Below are 10,528 nucleotides of genomic sequence, written 5' to 3' on the forward strand. Positions count from 1 at the left end.
GTAATTGTACTCTTTGCACTTAAAAAGAACATCTGTTTTTAGACGCAGACTTCTATAAATGTCACTGTTAGACTTTTGTTGCTGTGACGGTCAACTTTGCTTCTGGACTCTGGCAAAATAGAAACATCATGGAGAAGGGTGTGGTGGACAAAATTGCTCACCTCACAGAAAGCAAGAGGCAAAGAGGAGTAACAGGAAAGGGTCAAAATCCAGATAAACCTTTTCAAGGCACACCCTTTGTGACCCACTTCCTCTAACTAGGCCCTGTCTTCCACAGTTGCCCCTAGAATCTATTCAGGATTTGAATCCATCGGCCATAAATTAGGTCAGAGCCCATACTATCTAATAGTCTCTGTAAATTTCCTCATACACATACCCAGAGGGGTGCTGTCCTAATCTTCTAGGTGTGTCTCTCAACCTAATTAAGTTGACAGTATTAACTATCATAATCAATTAATTTCAATGGTAGAGTTATTTAAACATTGTAAATATCTGTATTCATTTGTTGTTGTTGTTTAATCCTATCAGTTGCTACAGAGAGATATTAAAAATATTTTACTCAGGGGCTGAAGAGATGGCACAGCAGTTAAGAGCACTGGCTGCTCTTGGACCTAGGTTTAGTTCCCAGCACTCACATGGCAGCTAGCAACCATCTATAATTCCAGTTCCAGGGGATCTATTGCCCTCTTCTGGCCTCTGTGGACATTGCATGACATAGGTGCACTTACATATATGCAAGCAAACACTCATGCACATAAAATAAAAATAAATAACAATATTTTGCTAATTGTAATTTTGCCTTTGGCCCTTTAATTTCATCAAATGTTTGTCTTATATATTTTAAGTCTTTTCTGTTAGATATATATTTTTAGTTGTTAAAAATCCTGGCATATGAGCTGGAGAAAGATGGCTCAGCAGTTAAGAACACTAACTGCTCTTGCAGAGGACCTGGGTTCAGTTCCCAGAACCCACATGGTGACTAACAACCATCTGTAACTCCAGTTCCAAGGGATCTGATGCCCTCTTCTGGTCTCCACAGGCATTGCACTCACGTGGTGTGCTTGCATATAGGCAAAACACTCATATACATAAAATTAAAAAAAAAATCCTGGCACATTATCCCATTCCTTTTATTTTGTTATCACATCTCTATTTGCAATAATACTCTTGGATGGGTTTGTTTTTCTGATAGAAAAATAGCCTCCAGGGGCTGGAGAGATGGCTCAGTGGGTAAGATGTTTGCTCTGCAAGTGGAAGGATCTGAGTTCAGATTCCCATTACCCAACTAATTCCCAGGCCCAGCAGTGAGAGTCTACAAACCCAGCCCTTCTCTTTGAGAGCGGAGACAGAGAGATCCTGGGGGTTTACTGTCCAACCAGTGTAGCAAAAATGGTGAGCTCTAGGTTCAGTGACAGACTTTGTCTCAAAAAATAAAATGGAGAGTGATGGAGGAAGAGTCCAACATTGACCTCTGGCCTTGGTGCATGAGTACAGGGGCACACACATACACACACACACACACACACACACACGCACACGCACACGCACACCACACATACATACACAAATAACTTCCAAATTTCTTATGCTTCCTATGTTCCTGGTCAGTTTTTCTCTCTGCATTACTTTTGACTCAACTTTACTTTTATGTTTATCGTTTCTTTTGTATGGGCAGCATGTGTAGGATTTTTGCCTCTCATTTAAAAAACATTCAGCTCTGTCAGTGTTCGCCATTTGATTGGAGTGTTTAGATTATTAATGTTGAATGTATTTACTGATTATGTTGGCTTTAGGTGTATTTTTGTCTCTTTCATTTACCTATTTCTCTTTCCTTTTTTTTTTTTTGCCTTTTTGTATCTTAGTGTATATTACCCTTTTGAATATCCTTTATATTAATAATTTGTGCTCTGGTGATTACAATATACATATATACCCTTCATTCCTGAAGATGGAGCATTTTCTTTCATTCTCCTGCTTATTGTAGCATGCCTCTATAGAACAGTCTGTTGGTGTAAGCTTTGTTTTTGTTTGTCTAAGAATGTCTTTATTTTCCTTCCATTCCTAAAGGATATTTCAGGTGACATAGAAGTCTGAATAGATACTTGTTTTTATTTGGCACTTCCGTGAAACCTTTCCAGTGTCCTTTCAGCTCTGTGATTTCTGATAGAAAATCTTTGGCAGTTTGCCCTCAATGCACTGCATTTTAATTTGATTTAATGTTTTTAAATTAGCATGAAAGTGACAAATTCCATTATGGCATTTTGTGCATACTTTTTGATGATGCTCCTCCTCTCTTCCTCTCCCCTCCCCTCTCATCCCCCTCAACTTGTACCTTCTGGCCCCCTTTCCACTTTCATTTCATAGGTATTCTAATACCTCCCAACCCACCTTCTTTAAAACCATTTTCCCGTCTCATGGTCTAGTTTCATGACCCATATCCATTCTTACTGCCACGTAAGTACACATATGTAAAAATTAGAAGCTGGGATCTCCATGAGAGAGAATTTGCAGTATTTGTTTTTCTGAGTCTGAGTTAAATTACATAATATAATAATTTCCAGCTGCATCCATTTTACTGAAAATTTTATTTGTCTTTAAGCCTGAATACAATTCTTTTGTGTATATGTAGCCACATTTTCATTATATATATGTGGATGGTGTTACTAAAATTCCTTCTGGGATGCTCAAACAACATTTGGTCCCCTCCTCCTTTGGTCCCTACAGCAAAGCAAGGTACAATTTGAGTTTGTTGGGCTTACTTACAGGGCAGGCAGTGAGGGGTTACCTACAGGAGTGTGGGTGCACCCCTCCTAAGGCCACACTGGAAAGTCTCCATTCAGGCATAGATTGTGACTTCCCAGCAGCCATACATAATGGTGAGAAAGCCTCTCTACTGCTTCCTCCACTGGTATCCCCTCAGTCCCACCCCCTTGTGCAACTAGGGCCAATTAGTTGGGAGGTGTGATTGACTCCCTGGCCCTCCTTTCTTTCAGAGCCTGAACAGTCATGTTTGTGATGATCTTAAGCAAGCAGGTGCAACCAAGCTTGGGAAGAAGGCCCCTGTCTATAGCTTGCCAGTCAGAGGACAGTCCTATGCATGGCATGATGGGCATGTAGCCTGATTCCATTTCTTTGCTATTGTGAATAAAACAGTAAACATACATATGCAAATATCTGTGATACGCAATAAGAGTTTTTCTTGTTTTTTATTTTTATTTTTGGAATAGGTCCAGGAGTAGTATTGGTGGGTTTATATTTTTAGCTTTTTGAAAAATTTCCACACCAGTTTCCATAGTGATAGATACCAGTTCACACCTGCCAACAGCGATAAGGTTTCTTCTTACCCCATATCCTCACTAGCATATGTTGTCATTTATTTCTTGATGATAACCATTCTGACTAGGGTGAGGTAGAATATCAAAGTTTTAACTTGTATTTCCCTGATGGCTAAGGATATTGTTTCCAAGGACAATTATGATAAAACTTTTGAGTTTCCTCGTAAGTCTCTTAATTGTTCAGTTTCCTTTTTGTCAATCTTTTTTTTTCCTCCTTGATCTTAAAATCGAGTAGCTTAAAAAATTTGTTTAGAAAGAGAGAGAGAGAGAGAGTGTGTGTGTGTGTGTGTGTGTGTGTGTACGCGAGCACATGTATGGAAATCAAAGGACTTTTCAGGAGTTAGTTCTCTCCTTCCATCTTTGTTTTGAGGCAGAATCTCTTGTTTCTGCTCTTCAGCTTCCTCCCATCTCTTTAGTTCTCAGATTACAGACCTGAGCCACTGCACCTGGCTTTTATGTTGGTTCTGGGTATTGAACTCAGGTCATCAGGCTTGCACAGCAAGCACATTTACCTGCTCAGTCATCTTGAAAGCCCAGACTGGGTAATTTTTATTGCTGCATTTTCAAGTTCCAAGACCCTGTGTTATCTCCATTTTCTTATTAAATAATTTAATGAATTAAAAAATTTTATATTGTTCCATTTAGCGTTTTAAAATTTCTCAATTTCTCATTTTGTATTGAGAACTTCTTTCTATGAATTTCAGTTGTATTTGCCTTTTCTTTAAAAAATATTTTATTTATTATTTTTATTTTATGTGTATGAGTGTCCCCTGGAACTGGAGTTAAGGATGGTTCATAGCCACCATATGGGTGCTGGGAATTGAACCCAGGTCCTCTGCAAGAGCAGTCAGTGCTCTTAACTGCTGAGCCATCTCTCCAGCCCCAGTATTTGTCTTTTCTTAATGGAACGTATTTAAAATACATAAAAAAAAATCTTTGCTACATGATTATAGTATATCAGATGTATCTAGCCTTTTGGTATTACAGCATGGTATTGTCATGTACCAAATTCACAATTAAAAATTTCACAGTCCAGTTACAAACAAAACAATGCAAAAAAAAAAAAAAAAAAAAATCTCATAATAGTTTAAGTTTAGTTTTCTGTTGGGCCACATTGAAAGGTGTCCTTGGCCACTTGTGTCCATGCAGGTTGGATGTGCCTCATAGATCATTTTAGAAATGGCATCTTTTGATTATCTCTTCCTTTGATATATATGCTTTTTGCATTATGAGAATTTGGGTTGTATTTTGGACATTGTAAGTGGTATGCTTTATAATTTCCAGAGTTTATTGTAATTTTTTTTTTGTAGAAAGTTGATTTTTGTTGTTTGTTTAGCAGACTGTCAACCCACTTGTTTGAAACAGCAAATTTGTGGTGGTGGTTCAAATCTGAGTTTAGATTTCAGAGCCTTTGGTGTACTGCTATGATTAGACTTATATCATTGTAACTCTGGAGTAAGCCCAAGACATGTGGATTATAGACAGGATTACAAAACCACTTTCTGTATTTTTTTCCTTTTCAAGGTTTTCTTTATGGTCTCCAACATTACAGGACTCTCTTTTCTTAGTTGTTGTGACCAGAAAGGTTTCTTTTGGGTTTGTAATTTCTAGTGATTTCTACTGTCTTTCATGAAAAGCTGCTGGAGAAAGGAGTTAAAAATAACCAAGCTGAGAATTTCACACCTCTGTTGCTATTTTTTTTTTTTTTTTTTTTTTTTTTTTTTGGTCTTTTTGAGACAGGGTCTCCCTGTAGCCCCAGCTGTCCTGGAACTCACTCTGTAGACCAGGCTGGCCTCGAACTCACAGAGGATCCGCCTGCCTCTGCCTCCTGAGTGCTGGGATTAAAGGCATGCACCACCATGCCTGGCGCGTTGGCTATTTTTTAAGTTTTGACTCCTGTCTATAATCTGCTTTTTGGTTTTTCAGCCTTCATTTCCCTCTCCCCTCCTTCTGTCCTTTTCTCTCTCTGTCAAAAACATTTAGTTGTAAAGAATTAAGAAACTGGTTGTGTTTGTATGTCACCCTTCTCTAGTTCCTTTTAAGAGGTGTTTTTTTTTTTTTTTTTGATTTAGCATTTTGGCTGCGTTAGCCAAATATGGTGGAGATTTGTTTGGTTCTTTAGTATGTGCTTATCTTACTTGGTGGTCATTGAGCTTAAATATGTATATTTTCTTATGTAATTTGGCCAGTTTTAGTCATTGCTCCTGTGAATATTATTTTACATCCTATTGCTCTCATTTCTTTCTAGGAATCCAGTTAAGCACATGTGCTCTTTGATATCATGTGTATATAGCTATTTATGTGTACAACATATATGAACAGGACATACAATGTCATGTATATTTTTAAAATATTTTATTTATTATTTTTATTTTATGTGTATGAGTATATTGCCTGCATGTATGTGAGTGCACCTGTATGTGCAATGCTGTGGAGGTCAGAAAAGGCTTCTGATTCCCCTGGAACTGGAGTTAAGGACAGTTCGTAGCCACCATGTGGGTACTGGGAATTGAACCCGGGTTCTTGCAGTCAGTGCTCTTAACCCCTGATGTCATATATATGTTTTTAACCAGATAATCAATTTGTTTTGTGGACCATAGAATCTCTATAGTAACTATTTCTATTCTTTTAGTTGGAGAACAGTCATAAACAATGTATAAACAAGTGAACATGCTGTTCCAGTGTGACTTATTTACATAGATTTAGCCTCTAGACAGCAATTTGCTGACCTCTGAGATAGGTGGTAATAGTTACCACTGCAGCTTTGTGAATTCAAGGGTAAAAATCTAAAAAGTGCAAAACATAAATATTGGCAGTAACTAAAATCTGGGGAACTGAGTGAATGAGAATGAAAGGGACAGAGTTAAGATTAGAAAAATTAGAAACAGATTGTTAGGTTCCAAGTATTTGCTTATTTGAGACCAGTGTGGATCTGTGATAGATTTTTAGGGAACACGGTGATAAATGCTCAATTTGTAGAATTCACTAGTAGCGTTTTAAAAGAGGAACGAAAAGGAGCAATTCCCCAAAACAAGATCAGCTTTAAAAAAAAGTAGTTGTGGGGCTGAAGAGGTTAAGAGCACTGACTGTTCTTGCAGAGGCCCCAGGTTTGGATCCCAGCACCCACATGGCAGCTAACAACTGTCCATAACTCCAGTTCCAGGGGATCCAATGCCTTCTTCTGTCTTCCATGGGGATTGCATGACATGGGTGCATTTATATACATGTGGGCAATATACACATACACATAAAATAAAAATAATAAAGAAAATATTTAAAAAAGAAGTGCTATGAAAGTAAGGTTGATAAAATGTAGCATGTGTAGTTGAAATGGAACAGACCTGAGAGTCACTTTGGTGTTAGAATATGATGAAGAAATTAGGTGGAGTTTAGAAATAACAATGTCTTTCATCTAGATAGGGAGGATGAAGAGCCTTCCCCCCCCCCCCAAGGGCCCTTCTTGATATTCTCCTCAGATTTTTTTCCTTTGCTTCTTTCAGTAGGTTTTATGATTTCAGATATTGACCTAATTATACTTGCTGTGTAAGTCTGGTTTGTAGCTAAAACTTGTCTCTTTAAGCTCTGTTTTGAAAAGTATACTGCTAGCACTTTCTCAGTCATGTCTGAGATACATTATGCTCAGTATGTTCAAAGGCTTTTCATGAACATCACAAATTGCCTCTTTTCTAGAGGTCATTTGAACAGGTGTTTGAGACAGAATCATGAAGGTGGCATTAAGAGATGAAACGAGGGAGTGGGGAGAGGGCTTAGTTGGTAAAATATACAAGCAGTAGGAACTGAGTTTGAATCCTCAGCATGCACATTAAAAAACAGGCATGCTATTGTGCATCTGTAACCCCAGTGCTGGTGAGGCAGACACAGGCAGATCCCTGTAGCTTGCTTGCCAGTCATACTAGCCAACTGGTGAGCTCCAGGTTCAGTAAGAGACCCTGGTCTCAAAAAGTAAGGTAGGCCAGGTATGGTGGCACACACTTTTGATACCAGGACTCAGGAGGCAGAAGCAGACAGATCTCTGTGAGACTGAGGACAGCCTGGTCTCATAGTGAGTTCCAGGCCAGCTGGGGTTACAAGGAGACCATGTCTCAAACAAACAAGTAAACAACAAACAAATAGGTAAAATGAGGCATGGTGGTACATACTTATAATTCCAACACTGGGGAGTCAGAAGCAGGTGGAGCTCTTGAATTCAAGGCCATCCTGGTCTATATACTGAGTTCTAGGCTAGCCAGGGCTACATAGTGATACTATCTCAAAAGAAAATGAGATGGAGAGCATCAAGGAAGAATCCTGACTTTATCCTCTAGCTTCCACATACATGCACATACATGTGCACATACACACATGAACATATGTATACATATACACATACACAGATTTTAAAAAGATCACTATTAGCTAGTACCTCCTTTTTCAGAAGCTGGAGAAGTTACAGTTGGATAATTAGGTTAGAGAAGGTAATAGAAGTTAGTGTTGAAAGGGAAGGTAGAGTAGAAGTTTAGAAAAGGAGAAAAAGTCATCTTTTAGATTAGAGATACTGTAGCAAATGTTCTTAGTGTCTCTTGGGTGACACTATTCCTGTGGAGATGTGAACAAATGGCTACTTACCCCAGATAGGGAACCAACAGCAAATGAAAGTAAGCATACCAACTTGGTGAACCAATGAATTTTATTGGGGTTACATACAGGAATATGAATGTGAGTTATTTACAGGAACAGAAATGACTCAGCTGGAGTACCAATGCTCACCCAGCATGGGTGACAGGTCACAAAAGCAAGAAATCTGTGCACTGCACAGCCTGCAGACAGCTCAACAGGTTGGAGAGCATCTTTTTCAAGTTAACTTACTCTGTCTGAGCCTCTTGGTGTGAGAGTCTCTTAGCCGCTCTTAAGGCTTACATATGCTTGAGGAGGGAGGAGTTTAGTGAATCTGGTCAATTTCAGGGACTTCTTGAAGCTATAGAGTTGTATACTGAGCAGAATGGAAAGTTTCCCCTCCCTTTAGAACATCCATTGTTTCATGCCACACAGGAGATACCTTCTTTTGAGTTGCTGGCCAGGGTGGACCAAGAGACTCCCAGTCAGTAAGTAACCCAGCATAGAACTGGGAAAATGAACAGCAGGCCCCAATCTTATCTAAAGGAATGTTGGCAACTGATTGCTGCTAGATGAGGAAGAGCTGGTCTTTCTAAAACAAGGAACTCTAGATAGGCTGACTAGACTCAGTGGATGGACTAGCACTGGGTAACGGCTGGGGGCATTGATAACACAGTGGACAGTAACAGGGATGACAGAGTATGTGGGCTCCTGTTGCAGGTGGGGATGCTATGGGAGGGTGCCATTTGGGATGTGGGTATGAAGATGAATATGATTGTTTGGGATGCTCTGTATGAAATACACACACACACAAAATAAAAAAACAAAAAAAAATCCATTGTTTCATCTCCCTTTCAATATCCTGTTTCTTAAAGATCTTTCTTGCAGGATGGCATGTCCCTGCCCCCTTAGAACATTGTATCTAAAAGAGTTCCCTTACAAGATGGAGGGTTTTATCTCTGAGGAGATATTACACAAGTGTCCCAGCTGTATCCCTTTGACATTCCTCTTCATTTTGTCTATTGCAAGCATCTGTGACTTTGTGCCTGAAAGTGTCTGTGCAGGGTAAGCCAGAAATTCGTACTCAAAAATGCTTTCAACCAGTGCTGATGGGAAGTTGGTAAATAATCTTCTCATTTTTCTCACCTCAAATTGCAATAACTATGAACTGTGTTCTGTACTGGCTGCTAGACTTCTCTAGTAGAATTAGACTCTAGTTACCCATCAAGATAATCAACTTCAGGCTTCATGATACATCCTTTATTGGCTTTCTTTCTGTAAATCACTTGTGATTTTCCCTACCAGAGATCATCTATCAAAACAGCCACTGCCTCTTGAATCCTTGAATCAGTGTGTGGTTTGGGGAAACACAAATCAAAGTAGATACTTTAGTATGGGAATAATAATGAATAGAATTTAACCCCAGATACCTTTATTTTCACTGCAGTTGCGTCTTTGAACGTAGCCTTATTTTGGAGATCTACTCCTTTTCATTCATCTTGTACAGTGTTATCAGAGACCTGTTTGTCTTTCTGTTACCTGTTTCTGCTGCAGTTGCTAATGTGTGTAAGTCCCTAGTTATTAATTAATTCCTGTTACTCTTTGGGGTGTTTCTCTGAAGCTTGGTATGAATAGATTACAAGAGTGTAGTATGCAGTGTAGAGTGTAGAGGGTAGAGTGTAGTATGCGGGAGGCAATCTAGAGAGTCTCACATATCAGAGATTTTCCTCTTCTCCCCTTCGTCTCCACATTCATTCACTCTTCATTTTTTCTCTCTGCTCTGCCCACTGCTGACATAGCTTTATGTCCTCTCCTCAATTGAAAACTTGCAAATAAGATGGAATGATCGCAACTATAAATAGAATATCTGTTTGCATCTCCCCTAAATCAACTTGAACTGTTAAAATTCCTTTTCTTATTACTAATTAGCCTTCTGGGTTAAGTAAATAAAAGGTTTCTGCTTGGTAATCAGACTATACTTACCTAATTTATTCAGTGATGCTTAAATACAATGATGACAGTATCGTTAACTTCATTAATTACATAAAAGGTTAAATATCCTTTCTATAGAAAATCTTCAACTTATATTGGTGTTTTATAGACAGGCTGATTTTTTAAAAATTGACTGCAGTGACATTGAATCAATTTTAAGTCCCTTATTTGAGGATTATTATTATGGATTAACATTAATAATTGTTGTCTGCAGATGAAAATGATTTACTTTCCAACAACTAGGACTTTTACTTTTGTTTCACCTACTTATTTTAAAAAGAAGCGTGACAGTAGAAATCCTTGCATTTATATACTCAGCGGAAGTATTTATTCTATCATGGGATATAATTAAGCATATTGTTAAATATAAATTTTTAAATAGATCATCTTTATTAGATGAAGTAAATTATTTTATATTCTTACTTTCCTGAGGAGTTTTATCATCAATGGTTTTGAGTTTTGTAAAATACTTTTTCTGCCTCTTTGAAGTGATCCTGTTTTGTTTTCTTTATTATTACACTGAATTACAATGATTGAATTTTGTATTTATTCATATTTATTCTTATCCTTTTTAGTTGTTGCTGGAT

At 38.2% G+C, this 10,528-nt stretch overlaps 1 protein-coding gene and 1 pseudogene across 1 annotated transcript in view; both read left to right on the forward strand.

The window, feature by feature from the left end:
- Positions 1-10,528, forward strand: part of Mycbp2 (MYC binding protein 2) — a 343,026-nt gene that overhangs the window by 13,497 nt on the left and 319,001 nt on the right.
- Positions 8,893-10,528, forward strand: part of LOC115068258 — a 7,393-nt pseudogene continuing 5,757 nt past the window's right edge.

Source organism: Nannospalax galili, unplaced genomic scaffold (genome assembly GCF_000622305.1).
Source record: "Nannospalax galili isolate Female #2095 unplaced genomic scaffold, S.galili_v1.0 scaffold408, whole genome shotgun sequence".
Taxonomy (NCBI): domain Eukaryota; kingdom Metazoa; phylum Chordata; class Mammalia; order Rodentia; family Spalacidae; genus Nannospalax; species Nannospalax galili.